General features: G+C 45.2%; 2 non-coding genes and 3 pseudogenes across 2 annotated transcripts; 4 read left to right on the top strand and 1 right to left on the bottom strand.

Annotated features, from left to right (window-relative positions):
• The first annotated feature begins 275 nt into the window (after positions 1-275).
• On the top strand, positions 276-369 carry Trnay-gua. The gene is made up of 2 exons: positions 276-312; positions 334-369. It is a non-coding gene; the product is annotated as a tRNA-Tyr (tRNA).
• A 332-nt stretch (positions 370-701) lies between these two features.
• Trnay-gua lies at positions 702-794 on the top strand. Its single transcript has 2 exons — positions 702-738; positions 759-794. It is a non-coding gene; the product is annotated as a tRNA-Tyr (tRNA).
• A 1,019-nt stretch (positions 795-1,813) lies between these two features.
• LOC119559729 lies at positions 1,814-4,909 on the bottom strand (annotated as a pseudogene).
• A 737-nt stretch (positions 4,910-5,646) lies between these two features.
• LOC119559728 lies at positions 5,647-8,921 on the top strand (annotated as a pseudogene).
• Positions 8,922-9,397: 476 nt separating this feature from the next.
• LOC119559727 lies at positions 9,398-14,451 on the top strand (annotated as a pseudogene).
• Positions 14,452-14,515: the final 64 nt, after the last annotated feature.

Raw genomic sequence — 14,515 nt, 5'->3', positions numbered from 1 at the left:
TGAAAATGCTCAATATATAACTGCAAAACTGATGAACCGTGAAAATTGGAATGAAATGTAATTAAAACATATTATAATACCAGCTCAAAATAATAACAGTTCAACAGTAAATTTATAAGTTATTTTAAACGTGCACCTTTAAAAGTCCGTAAGTGCAAACGAACAAAATTGACCATTTCTTTTGACCTGGATAATTAAATAAAATTAACAAACAGAAATCAAACTTCTCGTTTGTGCGCATGCACAAAAACTCACATTGGCCGCCGTAATTTCAACCTTCGATAGCTCAGTTGGTAGAGCGGTGGACTGTAGTTGGTTCAAAATGCAATAGAAATCCATAGGTCGCTGGTTCAAATCCGGCTCGAAGGATTTTTTGCTTTATTTTTTATTGTTTTTTTTTTAAGAGATGCCAATTGGTTTGAAAACCCGCATTAAAAAAATTATAATTATATGAATTTAAGCACTTGATACAGAAAATAGACTAGTCGTTTATAACGACTCCGTCTGGCGATTGTTATTTAAAAACCACCAACAATCAAAAGGAAAATACTAAAGAAGCAGATGGTCATAAATATCCGAGGCCCCAATAGATGGATTAACAATCTGAATATTAAATTAAGTTGACTATTTACCAACAAAGTCTACCGAACGCTCGCGATTATATGGATACCCGGGGAAAAACATTGCACCTCAGCACACCCCCTTCGATAGCTCAGTTGGTAGAGCGGTGGACTGTAGTTGGAAGACATGCAATAGAAATCCATAGGTCGCTGGTTCAAATCCGGCTCGAAGGATTTTTTGTTTTTTTTTTTCATTTCATACAAGTAAGGATGTCGGTGCTAATAACAAGAAGTTCTAGTACAAGAATTTCGTAAAATGTTTACATCTGTTTCTTGTTTTGAGGATCGTTCGGTTAACTTAATTTTACATTACCTTTTTCGCTTATGAAGAATTGCCGCCTCCCAGTATAACTCGTTTTTTTGTATAACAAGAAATTTGAATGCCTGAATCGAAAGTTATTCCAAATATTTAAAGAGATACTTTGAAATGTACATTTTTTGGACTGAAACCTAAAGCCTACTTGATATTTTTTCCTTTTTCTTTGCGATGAACCAAAAATATGTTTTTCTACCATTATAATATCAAGCTTCCATTTACTTATTAAATTACAATTTGTAATATATAAGTTAAGTAATAGATTACAAATTTTATTTAATAATTTAGCGTCTTCTTTTATTTATTTATGCGTACAAGTCGATATATTTTTGTCACAAGTAAATATGCAGATCCAATAGTTTAAAACGGTCTTATGACTATCAACTCTCGCTTTCCCCGTCTTAAAGATTCAACCAATGCATAAATTAGTTAGCAAAATAGTCAACGTTAACAATAGTTACTTTTAAATATACATTTGTTGCACTCAGCCTCCGACCCGTCTCATTTCCAACTCGTTGCAAAGTTTTCTACATTAAATACGAATTTATAAAAATAGGCATTATGTTTGTATTTATGTACTTATGTTTGCTAATCGGTAATTAGGTCTAAACAACATTATGTTTTGTGCACACATTTTGTCCAAGTACATTGAAAGCCTGCTGCGAGTGCACGATCTGTTAGTGTTGGCAGCACATTGATCAGCTCAGCTAAATCGTTACTTTTATTTATAGTATTGTACAAGCGGGTTCCAAATAAATTACAAAATAATTGCATCAACAAAATAAAACAAATGCTCACAAGGGATGTACGAAAAATAGTTAAATCGTTTTACGACGTTAGCAAAATAATTACAATCGAAAAAAAGAAATATCACTAGCTAAAAAGCGTTGAAGAGAGTGTACGAAAAACGATAATAAATTATAATACAAAATCGATGAGTGATCGTTGATTTGCTTAGACTCAGTCCAGGGCGAATGCCCTGTATCCAGGCGCTCAGATCGCTGCCTTCCGACTCCATGATGATCTCGTCTGGCTCCTCGCTGGCCAGCAAATGCTGCGCTGCCGTCCGTCCGCTTAGATAGGCGCCGTGTACAGTAGAGTAGAAACTGGAATGGGTGTGCTCTCCGGCAAAGACTATGGCGGGCTAATGAGATACAATAAAATTAGTTTAGATTTACAAATAAAAATAGCTTATAGAAACAACACCTTCATGGCCTGAGGCGTGGCGTATAGGGGCTGGGCAAGGTTTTCGATGTCCTCCTGAGTGGCCCCTACGGGTATCGAGGTGTAAGCTCCGCCGGTAAAGTCCTGCGACTTCCAGCTAGTGCTGCAAAGGGAATTTTGGTTAATATAAAAAACATCAAACTAAATTATTTGCCTTTGCCATACCACACACATCGCTTCGGTTTGGGCACATAGGGATCCTGAAGAAATTTCTCAGTATTTCCGTGCATTTTTCCGCCACCGCCTCGTGGGGCAGTGTCCTCCATGAACTCCGCCTCTCGACCCGAAACCCAGCCCAGCAGCAGTGTGTCCGTCATCTTGGCAAATGAGTATATTTTCTTGAACCAATTCTTGCTCAGATACGCTTCGCTGGCCAGCTCCTCTTCGGTGCTGTTCATATCCGCTTATCGTCATCCCAAAGCAGCATAATCTCTGATATATCGGCACTAAGGAATGGCCGTTCGTACTCCAAGAAGATCTTGTCAACGGTGCCGAACATGAGATTCTCGATGGACTCCCTGTTTGAACTGCGCAGCACAGGATCGAAGAGAGTTTCGATGGTTGTTTTTTTAGCACGCCCAGTGGTATGGTGCATATCACATGGGCAGCATGAAACACTCGACCGTCCTCGCAATCTACGCGAACATGTCCTGCAGGAGAATCACAATTGCCGCTGGAGTTTGACTCCACGGAGCCGCCACGAAGTCCCCCCGTGGGCACTTCCGTCACTGTTCGCTCCGAGTCGTCCGAGTGCTCGTCCTCTGAGTTCTCATCAACCGTCTCCAGTCCGGTAAAGGTCTTTTTTCGCTTCAGTGAATTTTCTTCACTGGACATTTGGTCAGGATGGACTGCTTGGGTATCTGGGCACCCAGCGGTCGCAGGATGGAGCTGTAACCAGACGGCAGCACTATGTTGCCACCCTGTAGCTCCGTATAACTGCCTAAACGGGAGAATACATTTATGTTTCAGTTTGCATATGTTTTCCAATATTCCAGGCACTCACCTAGTTCGAGGAGATCCACCTCGTTCATGTTATTGCAGCCCGTAATGCAGGTCTCTCGCTTCAGCAAGCAGTTGAAGATGGGACTGCTTCAGGCGCTTCTCCTTAGGATCCTGCACGCCCACTCAGGTAGATCTCGATCTCGTAGTTAATGTGCTCGCCCACACTGTGAATATCCGGCGGCGGGCTGTACTGACACAGGAAATACTCATCGCAGCGCCTCAAGAAACAGACGTACGCTTCGTAGATCTCCTGCAGTATGCTGAATGGCACCTGGTGCCCGTCCTCCGTGGTGGCCACCACCTTGTGCGGTTTTGGTACGTTTACCACGCTGACTAGACCATGCTGCACGGCCAGCTCGAAGATGGGGTTGCCCAGGACGGCCGTGTATCCAGTTGGCGCCCAGTTCAATCTGCGTAATAAAAGTGAGATAATTTGAGAGTGTTCCAGTGGTAAATTGGTGTTCTAGGACTAGTGACTGACTAAAGCTTTTTGTTAAAAATAGATAAATGGCGTTCAACTTGCCGGTGATAAACAGATAAGAACTGACCTAGATCATTTTATTTAGGGGGCGTAGAAAGTGAATTTAAAATGCAAAAGACAGTACGTAAAAGCGGAAAGTTTTTGTAATAATCATGTTTAGATCATTAACGAAAAGACTAACTAAAATAGTTTAAGTCATGCTACTGCCTATGAAATAATGAAATATTGTGAAATAAATGCTACTAAAAAGCATTATTTTATAAAGGGTGTCGTCAATGAACTTTAAAAATATATTTTAGATATTAAGGACCTATACCTATCCTTATAAACATGTATACTGGCGGTTTTTTCAGCCCTATATATAAGACTACGTGATCGTGGGCCCGCAAACCCGTGAGTTTATTAGGGCATTGCACTAGATACGTCATCATTGTCTTAATTCAGAAAAACCCTATCTTATCTACCCAAAACGTTGCCAAAGAAAGTTGTATAACAAATTCCTTGATAAGGCACCGCCAGACCGGTCAAAACTATGCAAATAAACAGAAGAAAATCATTGACATGTGGGGACTTTGAATATCTGAAAGCCACATTGAGTGCAATTAAATAAATTAATGGGCCCAAAGGGGCCATGTAACACACAAAAAGCTAACATTAGGCAACTGAGGAAACAAAACAGGAATATTTATAAAAATAGCACCGATGAAAAGCGAGAACAGCTGACCGACTGCGCAGTGCTTGGAAAAATCTATAATCAACTTCTGGGGCGAAGAATCTGTTACACATGCTCAAAAGTTTTTTCCGAATCGGGAGTTGTTTAATCCTATCCTATGGTTTCGATTGCGGTTTGTTTTGGTTCTTGGTGCTTGGGGGTTATATAACGATGGCTACCTTCTGATTATTGCTGAGCGGTATGGACACTATACGTCCGCCCACCCGGCCCCGTGCCTCCAGAATGATGAAGTCCTCGCAGCCGTTTTGTAGAAGGTGATTGGCGGCCGACAGTCCCGCCATTCCGGCTCCAATGATCACGATCTTTACGTTGGTATTGCTCCCCGAAGTTTGGGGCTGATCCCCAGCGGCTCCAGCAGTCCCCATGTTGGCCATTCCCTCCTCCGTGGGCGAGGGAGCGGGTGTTACGGGCTCCTCCTTGTCGCCCATTGCTACACTTTGGTTTCTCTGTACATATGCGAGTTGGTTGTATTCCCCCGGTTAATTATTTATGTTTTTTTAATGCCTTTAAAGCCTCATTTCACTTTGTTTAACACTTTTCATTCGCCTGGCGAGTCCGCGCGACTGTTTTGACGTTTATTTGACAGCAGCTTTTGCGGTTGGGGGGAGGTAACAGCCAACAGCTGTTCAAACGGGGACTAAATATGCTGTTTTTAGCTACACTCATTGTTTTATAAGAGTATTACTTCATGTTTAGCATATTTAATAGTAATGTCTATCAACTTCTTGGATTTTTATTGAAAGTTTTGGTGAAACTGAACCAACAGCTGTTGTCTATGGCGTTGCCAGATGCATTCAAAGAAAGGTAAACAAGGCTATTGGCATTTTACAACACTAGAAAGTATCAATATTTACAAAAATGGGATTTCTAAATACTTTTGTTTTTTAATTGCGTTGTTGTAAAATGAAATGATATAAAACATGCTACAAATCTTTCAATAATATAGATATTTCACTTACAATTATAATCAATAAAATTGAACATTTAGCTATTAAACATTACCTGAAATCCAATTCTTTTTATTCACAGCCTAAAACACATAGCAGCATAAAACTAAATAAAAACAAATAGAAATAAACATTTAAGACCGATAAATACAACCACTTGTTATCGACCACCTGCCAGCGCTAACAGAGCTGCCAGACAGTTCCAACGACCTGTGTACATAAATTGCTTGCCTGGCTGGATAAAAACACAAGTTTTTTTAAAGCTAATAATTGCCTGAGATTAGTGAGGCAATTAATAAATCCCGATTAACGAACAAGCTATGTGATCAGCAAACGATTTGAAAACTATAAAACACCCGCAAGATGGCCGACGCCTACTGCCTGACGAACTTTATTGATTTTTCGCTGTCGCTGTCGCTGCCGCTGAAACACCACAATCGCATCAAGGTGAGCAATCCAGTTGAAGCGAATCTCACCTGTAATTTGATAGCCACCCACTCACCGATGAATCTCATCCCCCTCCTTAGTACACCTGCTTCGACATCTCCGACAGCTATATCATCTTTGGGGCCTCCTCCGGATCGCTGTACCTGTTCAATCGGAACGGCAAGTTCCTGCTCTTGATACCCAACAAACATGGAGCCATCACCAGTCTCAGCATTTCGGCCAATAGCAAATATGTGGCTTTTGCAACGCAACGATCGCTCATCTTGCGTGTATGCCGTCAATTTGTCCGCCCAGGCGACGCCGCAGGTGATCTTCACGCACCTGGACCAATCCGTGCAGGTGAGCTGCATCCATTGGACGCAGGACGAGAAGCAGTTCTACTATGGCGACTCCCGCGGACAGGTCAGCCTCGTCCTGCTCTCCTCGTTCATCGGGCACAGCCTGCTGCTCAACATGACCGTGCACGCCGCTGCTCTACCTGGACTCACCCCCATCGTCCCAGATCGGACGACTTTGAGTCCCTGCTGCTGGTGTCCAACTGCACAAAGTGCATTCTCTGCAATACGGAGTACGAGGAGTACAAGCAGGTGGGTCCAGGTTCATAATCGCATCACTTATCATTAATTGAACCCAGGGGTGAGAGTTTAAGGGAGTTAGATCTGCATAGAGTTCCTTGCCACATTTTTGTTTCCTATTTTTATCTGATTATCCTTAATTAAATTTTTGTCAGAGTCCCTAACGTAATTCTTCAGATAATAACACTTTTAAGATCTGAAAAAACACTTAACACAGAAGGCGGACCTGTTACTAGATTAGCTCTATGAGTTACTTAATAATCTATATGCGCTTTAAAAAGGAGACTCACAATATAAGCTATAATTGTTAGATCTCTATCGCTTGATTTCACTTCAAGTGCAACAACGTCGCTATCTTATGTAAGCTGTAATTCCTAGAAGTCATTGAGTTACTGGGCTGTGGTTATGAAAGGCAACTATATTTTATTGATTTTGCAGCGCTCTATGTTTACCCAATAGATTATATTAATCACTCTTTTGTAATTTATCTTTCAGATAGGGAATCGTCCGCGTGACGGCGCCTTTGGAGCCTGCTTCTTTGTCTCGCCGCAGGAGTCTGTGCAGCCATCTCGCATCTACTGCGCCCGACCAGGCAGTCGCGTTTGGGAGGTGGACTTCGAGGGCGAGGTAATACAGACGCACCAATTCAAGGCCGCCCTGGCCACCGCACCTGCGAGGATTCAGCGACCTGGCAGCGGAGCAGGACGAACTGGACGCCAATGCCGAGCTGCTGGACTATCAGCCGCAGACCTTGCAGTTCGCCAAGGTCCAAAGGCTGAACGAGGACTTTCTGTTGGCTTTCACAGAGCTGGGATTGGTATGTGTTCGATGTGCGACGATCGGCGGTTGTGCTGTGGTGCAATCAGTTCGAAAGGATCGCCGACTGCCGCTCCTCTGGATCGGAGATCTTCGTATTCACCCAATCTGGTGCACTTTATAGTGTCCAGCTGCAGACGCCTGCAATCGCACGCCGTTCCCTCATGGCAGCAGTCCAATTGCTGCCCTGTGCGAATCTACTTCGCCAGCATGTGCGGTACTTTGCGGACAAGGCTCGCGAGGATTACGAGCTAAAGCAGCTGAATCCTCTGAAGCAACTGCTGATCGAGCGACAGGAGTACGAGCTGCTGAATGATATAATCCGTGATTTTCGATGCCATCACACAGTGCACAGGCAGCGCTTTGGACACGCAGAGTTCGGGAGGAAGTTCAGCCACCACTGAGCGCAGTTTAAGCGGCGGGAAGCTCAGCGAAAGCGCCACAAAAAGGAGTGTACGTTCTGGAGAACGCCTTCTGCGACACCTGAAACAGCCGCTCAAGTCGGGACACTTCAAGTGATGCCCTGCTGACGGTAACTGGTAAATTCGGCAAGAACATCATAAAGTACAAGTTCAATATTTTTGCCGAGGAACAGCAGCAGCTGGTCAGAGAAACTAATCCCGGCCAGCGAGCGTTCTCTGCCGTTCAAGGACATCAAGGCGCGCTACGAAATCGGGAGGGGAGGATCAGGAGGAGGAGATTGTGAGCCGCTGCAAAAGACCGGTTCCACAGGCCTCCGCGCATCAGTCCCGAGGAGAAGACCCTCTACAATCTCTACCTGATCGCCAAGAGCGCTAAATTCAGCCGGACGCAGTGCGTCGATCGATATCGAGGAGTGGTTTTGATGAGTATGCCGCGGGGGAGCTGGTGAATTTGCTCGAGAAATTGGCCCAAGTGATGGTGGAGCATGGTGATACGCCGGATGAAGCGCAACGCAACTGCTATGAGATGTACTTTGATTACCTGGATCCGGAGCTGATCTGGGAGGTGGACGATGCCACGCGGGATCACATAGCTGCGGGATTTGTGCTGCTAAATTGCGCCCGAAAATGCGGAGATTGTAAAGTGTGAGCATTGCTCGTTTCCGCTGCGCTTTGATACCTCCTGTCTGTACCATGAACTTGGAGCCGTGCTTCTGCGATATTTCTGGTCCCGTGGCGAGCAGGTCAAGTGCTTCGATGTGGTGCAGTGTGTTCCGGCACTACTAGATGTCCTAGCTAAATTCTACCTAGCCGAACAGAACCTCACCAAGGTGGTGGCCATTGTTCTCAACTACGGACTTGCCGGAACTACTGGCAGATGTTGGCAAGCAACTGAGCGTTGGCGCCTGGGGTCGCTGCTTCGAACAGTTCGTTGAACTCCAACGCGGCAAGCTGATTTGCGCCAATTGTGAGTGCATCTCGGGCGTGGAACAGGAGCAGCTGGGCGTCACTTCTTCTACAACTGGAACTGCTTCCTCAACATCGCACTGGACCACATGGCCGCCGGGGATACGCTGGCGCTGATCTTCAAGTGGAGCTCGTACATTCCAAACGACGCAATCGACCGGGAGTTCTACTCCCGCTGCCTGCTCAAGGGCTAGACGATCGGGCATTATTATATATATACGATACTATATAGCTATATTTATTGTTCCACTATCTAATCTCAAGCTAAGGCCAATACCAAAAGCATTTATTCTATATAAACATGTACACCCACGATATGTATATTCTAAATACGAGAGTGCATGAATATATTCGAGAGTTCGAGAATTCGAAGAGTTTTGATTTTATTTATGTATCTTAGGAGGGATAAAGAACACAATATCAAAATAGATATTTTGTATATATTTCAATCCCAAATTCAATGCCAATTTCCTTGCCTTTTGCTTCAAACTGGAGAAATGGGGAGAGGGACTGACGCTTGTAAAACAGCTACCCCTAAACATAACACAACAATTTTTGGCCTAATTGTTACAAAATTTCAACTGCCCAGCCTCAGTTCTCTTCCATTCAAAAAAAAAATCAACAGCCCAAGAAGATCGACGACGCCCCAAAAAAAGCGAATGTGGCCGAAACTCAACTTGAACTCGATAGTCAAAGACCGCGAAGTTGGCCCAGCGATCTGGCAACGCCCCAGCCCGTGTCTCCGCTATCCCAACGAAGTCGCAAGCCCTGGATCGAGTACCTGCTATCCCTAGTGCGTAAACCGATAATTCATCGATACAATCGTTTTAGCAACCCTATTTTTTTAGACACGCGTCTGAAAGCGGAAAAAAAACGTGAACTCGTCGGAAAAGCAGCATTTTCCAAGCCCATAGCGCTTGTAATTGTAATTGTTGGCACAAGCAGGCCAGCCAAATCCGATACGGAAACGTCTCAGTTTCAAGCAGTACATAGGGAATTGTGTGCGAGGAACAAAAGAAACGAAAAAATTCAAGTACAGACCCCTGAAATTTCACACGAGAACGCAGTAGCTTGTGGAACGTAAGAAGTTTTGTCGGAAAAAACTAAGGAAAAACGTATAGACACAAAGTGCAACACCAACACAACGATCGTATACATTTTTTTGTCGCAAATTGCAAGTGTGCACCCTAAAAAAAAAAACCGAAGCGTAACCATTGCAAAATTTTCCTAAACGGAAAGCAAGAAAAAAAAAGCAACTGATTGGAGGATAATATGAGTAATGCTATTAACCAAAATGGCACAGGTCTAGAGCAGCAAGTAAGTAGTGATTTTAACTGGGTGAAAATACCATCTTCTATATAAGAAAAGTACATATATGCATGCATACATATGTACATGCACACACGTGGGTGAGTGAGTAATTGCGTGCGTGTGTGTGAGTGATGCTCATGCGGCAATTGGGGGGAAAAAGTTCGGCTAGAAATTTATTGATTTCATAACACACTAATGTCTCTATCGCTCTTTTACAACGGTGAATCGTGTCCGTGGCGATTGTGTGCGTGCATATGTGCGTCTGGGCTCGTCTTCGTCATTCCAATTTGTAATTTCTTTTGTACAATTTTTGCCCGCTTGCCTCCAATTTGACTTGTATATTATATACATATGAAAGTTTCCACTCGGCCTCCCGCGTCTGTGTGCGTGTGCGAGCAGTGCCGCTGTTCTAAGACTGACCGTGTGTGTGTGTGTGTCATACATACCTCGCGCTCTCTCGCTCCCGCACACATGTGGAAGCTGTTGTAAACAGGGTTGTCAGGGGTTGGCGATCTGCTGATTAATTTCAAGGGTGATTTAGCAAAAAAAAACAAAAAATCTAATCCACACCAACTTTACAAGTGGTTGCTTGTCCTTAAATTTTATTGTTAATCTTGATCTTGAATTTAAAACCATTCAACTAAAATATAAATGTGATGCAATTTTATTAAAATCAAAGAAATAGTGTTTTGTGTTCTATATCAACCCTAAACTTAAGTATTCTTATATTTAGTTCATGCAATCGAAATGCTTGCCTCAGCCTTGTGGGTCATTAATACAATCAAATTAAATATCGGGGGCTCCCCCCAATTAGACAATGAATTACCATAGAAGTCAGACTGGGGGCAATGATCTAGGCATTTGTTGACTCGCCATAAAAATATAATTATATTATATATAGGTACATTCATCTTTATGAAGTTAAGTCTGTTACTCTGTTTTGTTTTTATCTTAATTTGCCATGTTGAAAACACCTATGGCGGTAAATGTACTATAAAACAAATTTGAATTACATATTTTACTGATTTTTAAAATATACAAATATATACAATATTGTAATTATAGAATTTAAATTATTTTTGTGGAATGTTCTTCCAACGCGTTCCACATTGTTTTCACTTGGGTTCCACAACCGGGCTTAATGTTCTACCACTACGGCCGCGATTTATTTACCCATGTGTGGGTGGCCGCTCACGTGTTGTTTTTGTTGGGTTGCTAGGCGGTCGCTCTTTGTGTAATGGGCTGCCAGTGAGTGCGAGAGAGATGCTTACAAAGAGAGAGGCGAAAATGAAATTCAAAGCTTTAAACTAGTTGCGCCTCTCTATCTTTGTTGTATTCCAGAGATTTGCACGTATGTTATATATCCACGTTGCCCTGGAAAGAGGCAGCGGTAAATAGCACATGTTGCTAAGGGGGATCCGAGAAGTTCTGGAGTAGATTTCCCCTGGGAAATGTTCCAACAGCTGAACTTGAACACTGGAACAGGTGCCGGCAAAATAAAAGCAAAACAACTTATTTTGTTTATTAGCCACAGAAATTGTGTGTTAATCAGTAAAATCAAACCTTAATTTAATTTTAGTTAACTTTTTATAGGCTTAAGCAGCGCATAGCTTACTTTCAAAGCTTAGTTTTGGTGTGTGGGTTTAATTCTTATCTCAAAGTGCACTTTGTTCTATTTAATGGATTTAGTGAAAACAATGAAAGAATAAACTTAAAGCTGGTGATTCATCAATACCTATAAAATAGATTGTGAAACAACAGAGAATTTATATATATCATGGATTATGGAAACCACCAGATTGAAATGTAGCCGAGTGACATGGTACATTACTTGACCTATTTTGGAGATCATTTGATTGATTTCTTTTAAATAAAATTAAAAACAGGAATATAAATAATCACTACTATTAGATTACAAAATATTTTTTAAGCAGATATGAAGGTCTTCAAAAATTTCTGTTGGCGCTCAATAAACTGGAGTAGGATCTTTAATGTTACCTTTATGGTGTTACTAGTCACTAACGATTTCCTCTTTGTATCTTACAGGTTGCTGGTCTGGACTTGAATGGCGGCTCTGCTGACTTCAGCGGCCCCATAACAAGCAAGACTTCCACTAACTCGATCACCGGTGGTGTGTATGTGCCCCCGCACCTTCGTGGAGGTGGTGGCAACAACAACGCAGCGGACGCAGAGAGCGGGCCAAGGACAGGGCCAGGGCTTCGAGTCGAGATCCGGGAATTCGCGCCAGGAGAGCAGGGATCCGCAGCAGTCGCGCGGCGGAGGTGAATTCCGCAGGGGCGGCGGTGGTGGAGGTCGCGGCTTCAATCGCCAGAGCGGCGACTACGGTAGTTTTGGAAGCGGCGGCGGCGGCGGCGGCGGTGGACGACGTGGAGGAGGTCGCTTCGAGGACAACTACAACGGTGAGTTCTAAAAGACCAATATATAAGGAAATCGGAAGTAAAATAGGTCATTAAATGATTGATTTCCGCAGATAAAAAGTAATTATTTTATATAACTATAGTTAAAATACCTGTGGTATGAAATCTTAGTAACAATGCAGAATATAAGAATAGTGTACATTTTAATCGCTTTCATTTAGTGCCCTTTAAGCTTACCTCGAATTTCTTAAGTTTTTGTAATCCAAATAAAATCTATATTTTATTTTATACCAGAACATTCATATAAAACTTTAAATATATTGCAGGTGGTGAATTCGACTCGCGTCGCGGCGGTGACTGGAATCGCAGCGGCGGAGGCGGAGGAGGACGCAATTTTGGACGTGGTCCGTCGTACCGCGGCGGTGGCGGTGGAAGCGGTAACGCCCTCGACGAGCAACCCGCCGAGGATGGCCAGGCACAGCCGCAGCAGCAACAGCAGCAGCCGCGCAACGATCGCTGGCAGGAGCCGGAGCGTCCGGCCGGTTTCGATGGCGGAGAGGGAGGTCAGCCCGGCGGCGGCGGCAACAGAAGCTTCAGCAACCGCGGAGAGCGCGGAGGCGGCGGCGGCGGCGGTGGCTACAACAGCCGCTGGAAGGAGGGCGGCGGCGGCAACGTCGACTACACAAAACTGGGCGCCCGAGACGAGCGCCTGGAGGTGGAGCTGTTCGGCGTGGGCAATACGGGTATCAATTTTGACAAATACGAGGATATACCCGTGGAGGCGACGGGCCAGAATGTGCCCCCGAACATCACATCGTTCGATGATGTGCAGCTGACGGAGATTATCCGCAACAACGTGGCCCTAGCACGTTATGACAAACCGACACCGGTGCAGAAGCACGCCATTCCGATTATTATCAATGGCCGTGATCTGATGGCATGCGCCCAGACAGGATCCGGCAAGACGGCCGCCTTCCTGGTGCCGATTCTTAACCAGATGTACGAGCTCGGGCATGTGGCACCGCCGCAGAGCAACCGGCAGTATAGCCGACGTAAGCAGTATCCGCTGGGTCTGGTGCTGGCACCGACCCGCGAGCTGGCCACTCAGATCTTTGAGGAAGCCAAGAAGTTCGCCTACCGCTCCCGGATGCGTCCGCCGTGCTGTATGGCGGCAACAACACCAGCGAGCAAATGCGCGAGTTGGACCGCGGATGCCACCTGATTGTGGCTACTCCAGGTCGCCTGGAGGATATGATTACGCGCGGAAAGGTGGGACTGGAAAATATTCGGTTCCTGGTCCTGGACGAGGCTGATCGTATGTTGGACATGGTTTCGAGCCTCAGATCCGTCGCATCGTCGAGCAGCTGAACATGCCGCCAACCGGACAGCGCCAGACGCTCATGTTCTCGGCCACATTCCCCAAGCAGATTCAGGAGTTGGCCAGCGATTTCCTCAGCAACTACATCTTTTTGGCCGTGGGTCGTGTGGGCTCCACCTCCGAAAATATCACGCAGACGATCCTGTGGGTCTATGAGCCCGATAAGCGTTCGTATCTCCTCGATCTGCTCTCGTCCATTCGCGACGGCCCCGAGTACACCAAAGAGAGCCTCACGCTGATCTTTGTGGAGACGAAGAAGGGTGCAGACTCGCTGGAGGAGTTCCTGTATCAATGCAACCATCCCGTGACCAGCATCCACGGTGATCGCACACAAAAGGAGCGCGAGGAGGCTTTGCGCTGCTTCCGCTCGGGCGACTGCCCGATTCTGGTGGCCACCGCTGTGGCCGCTCGTGGCCTGGACATTCCGCACGTGAAGCACGTTATTAACTTTGACCTGCCTCGGATGTGGAGGAGTATGTCCATCGTATCGGTCGTACCGGTCGCATGGGTAACCTCGGTGTGGCCCCTCCTTCTTCAACGAGAAGAACCGCAACATTTGCTCCGATCTTCTGGAGCTGTTGATCGAGACAAAGCAGGAGATCCCCAGTTTCATGGAGGATATGAGCTCGGACCGCGGCCACAGCGGCGCCAAGAGGGCAGGACGAGGAGGCGGTGGACGCTACGACGGCGGTGGCTTCGGATCAAGGATTACCGTCAGAGTTCTGGCGGCGGAGGCGGTGGCGGACGCAGTGGACCCCACCCCGCAGCAGTGGCTCCGGATCGGGAGGCGGCGGTGGCAACTATCGCAGCAACGGAAACTCGTACGGTAAGTTTGGTGAGTGTGGATTCATCCATCAGAAGTTATTTAATTGGAGCGAGAGATACTAAGCAATGGTTTT

The sequence above is a fragment of the Drosophila subpulchrella genome, unplaced genomic scaffold (assembly GCF_014743375.2).
Source record: "Drosophila subpulchrella strain 33 F10 #4 breed RU33 unplaced genomic scaffold, RU_Dsub_v1.1 Primary Assembly Seq353, whole genome shotgun sequence".
NCBI lineage: Eukaryota > Metazoa > Arthropoda > Insecta > Diptera > Drosophilidae > Drosophila > Drosophila subpulchrella.
The sequence above is the reverse complement of the archived record's forward strand: the minus strand, read 5'-3'. Positions and strand labels throughout refer to the sequence as shown.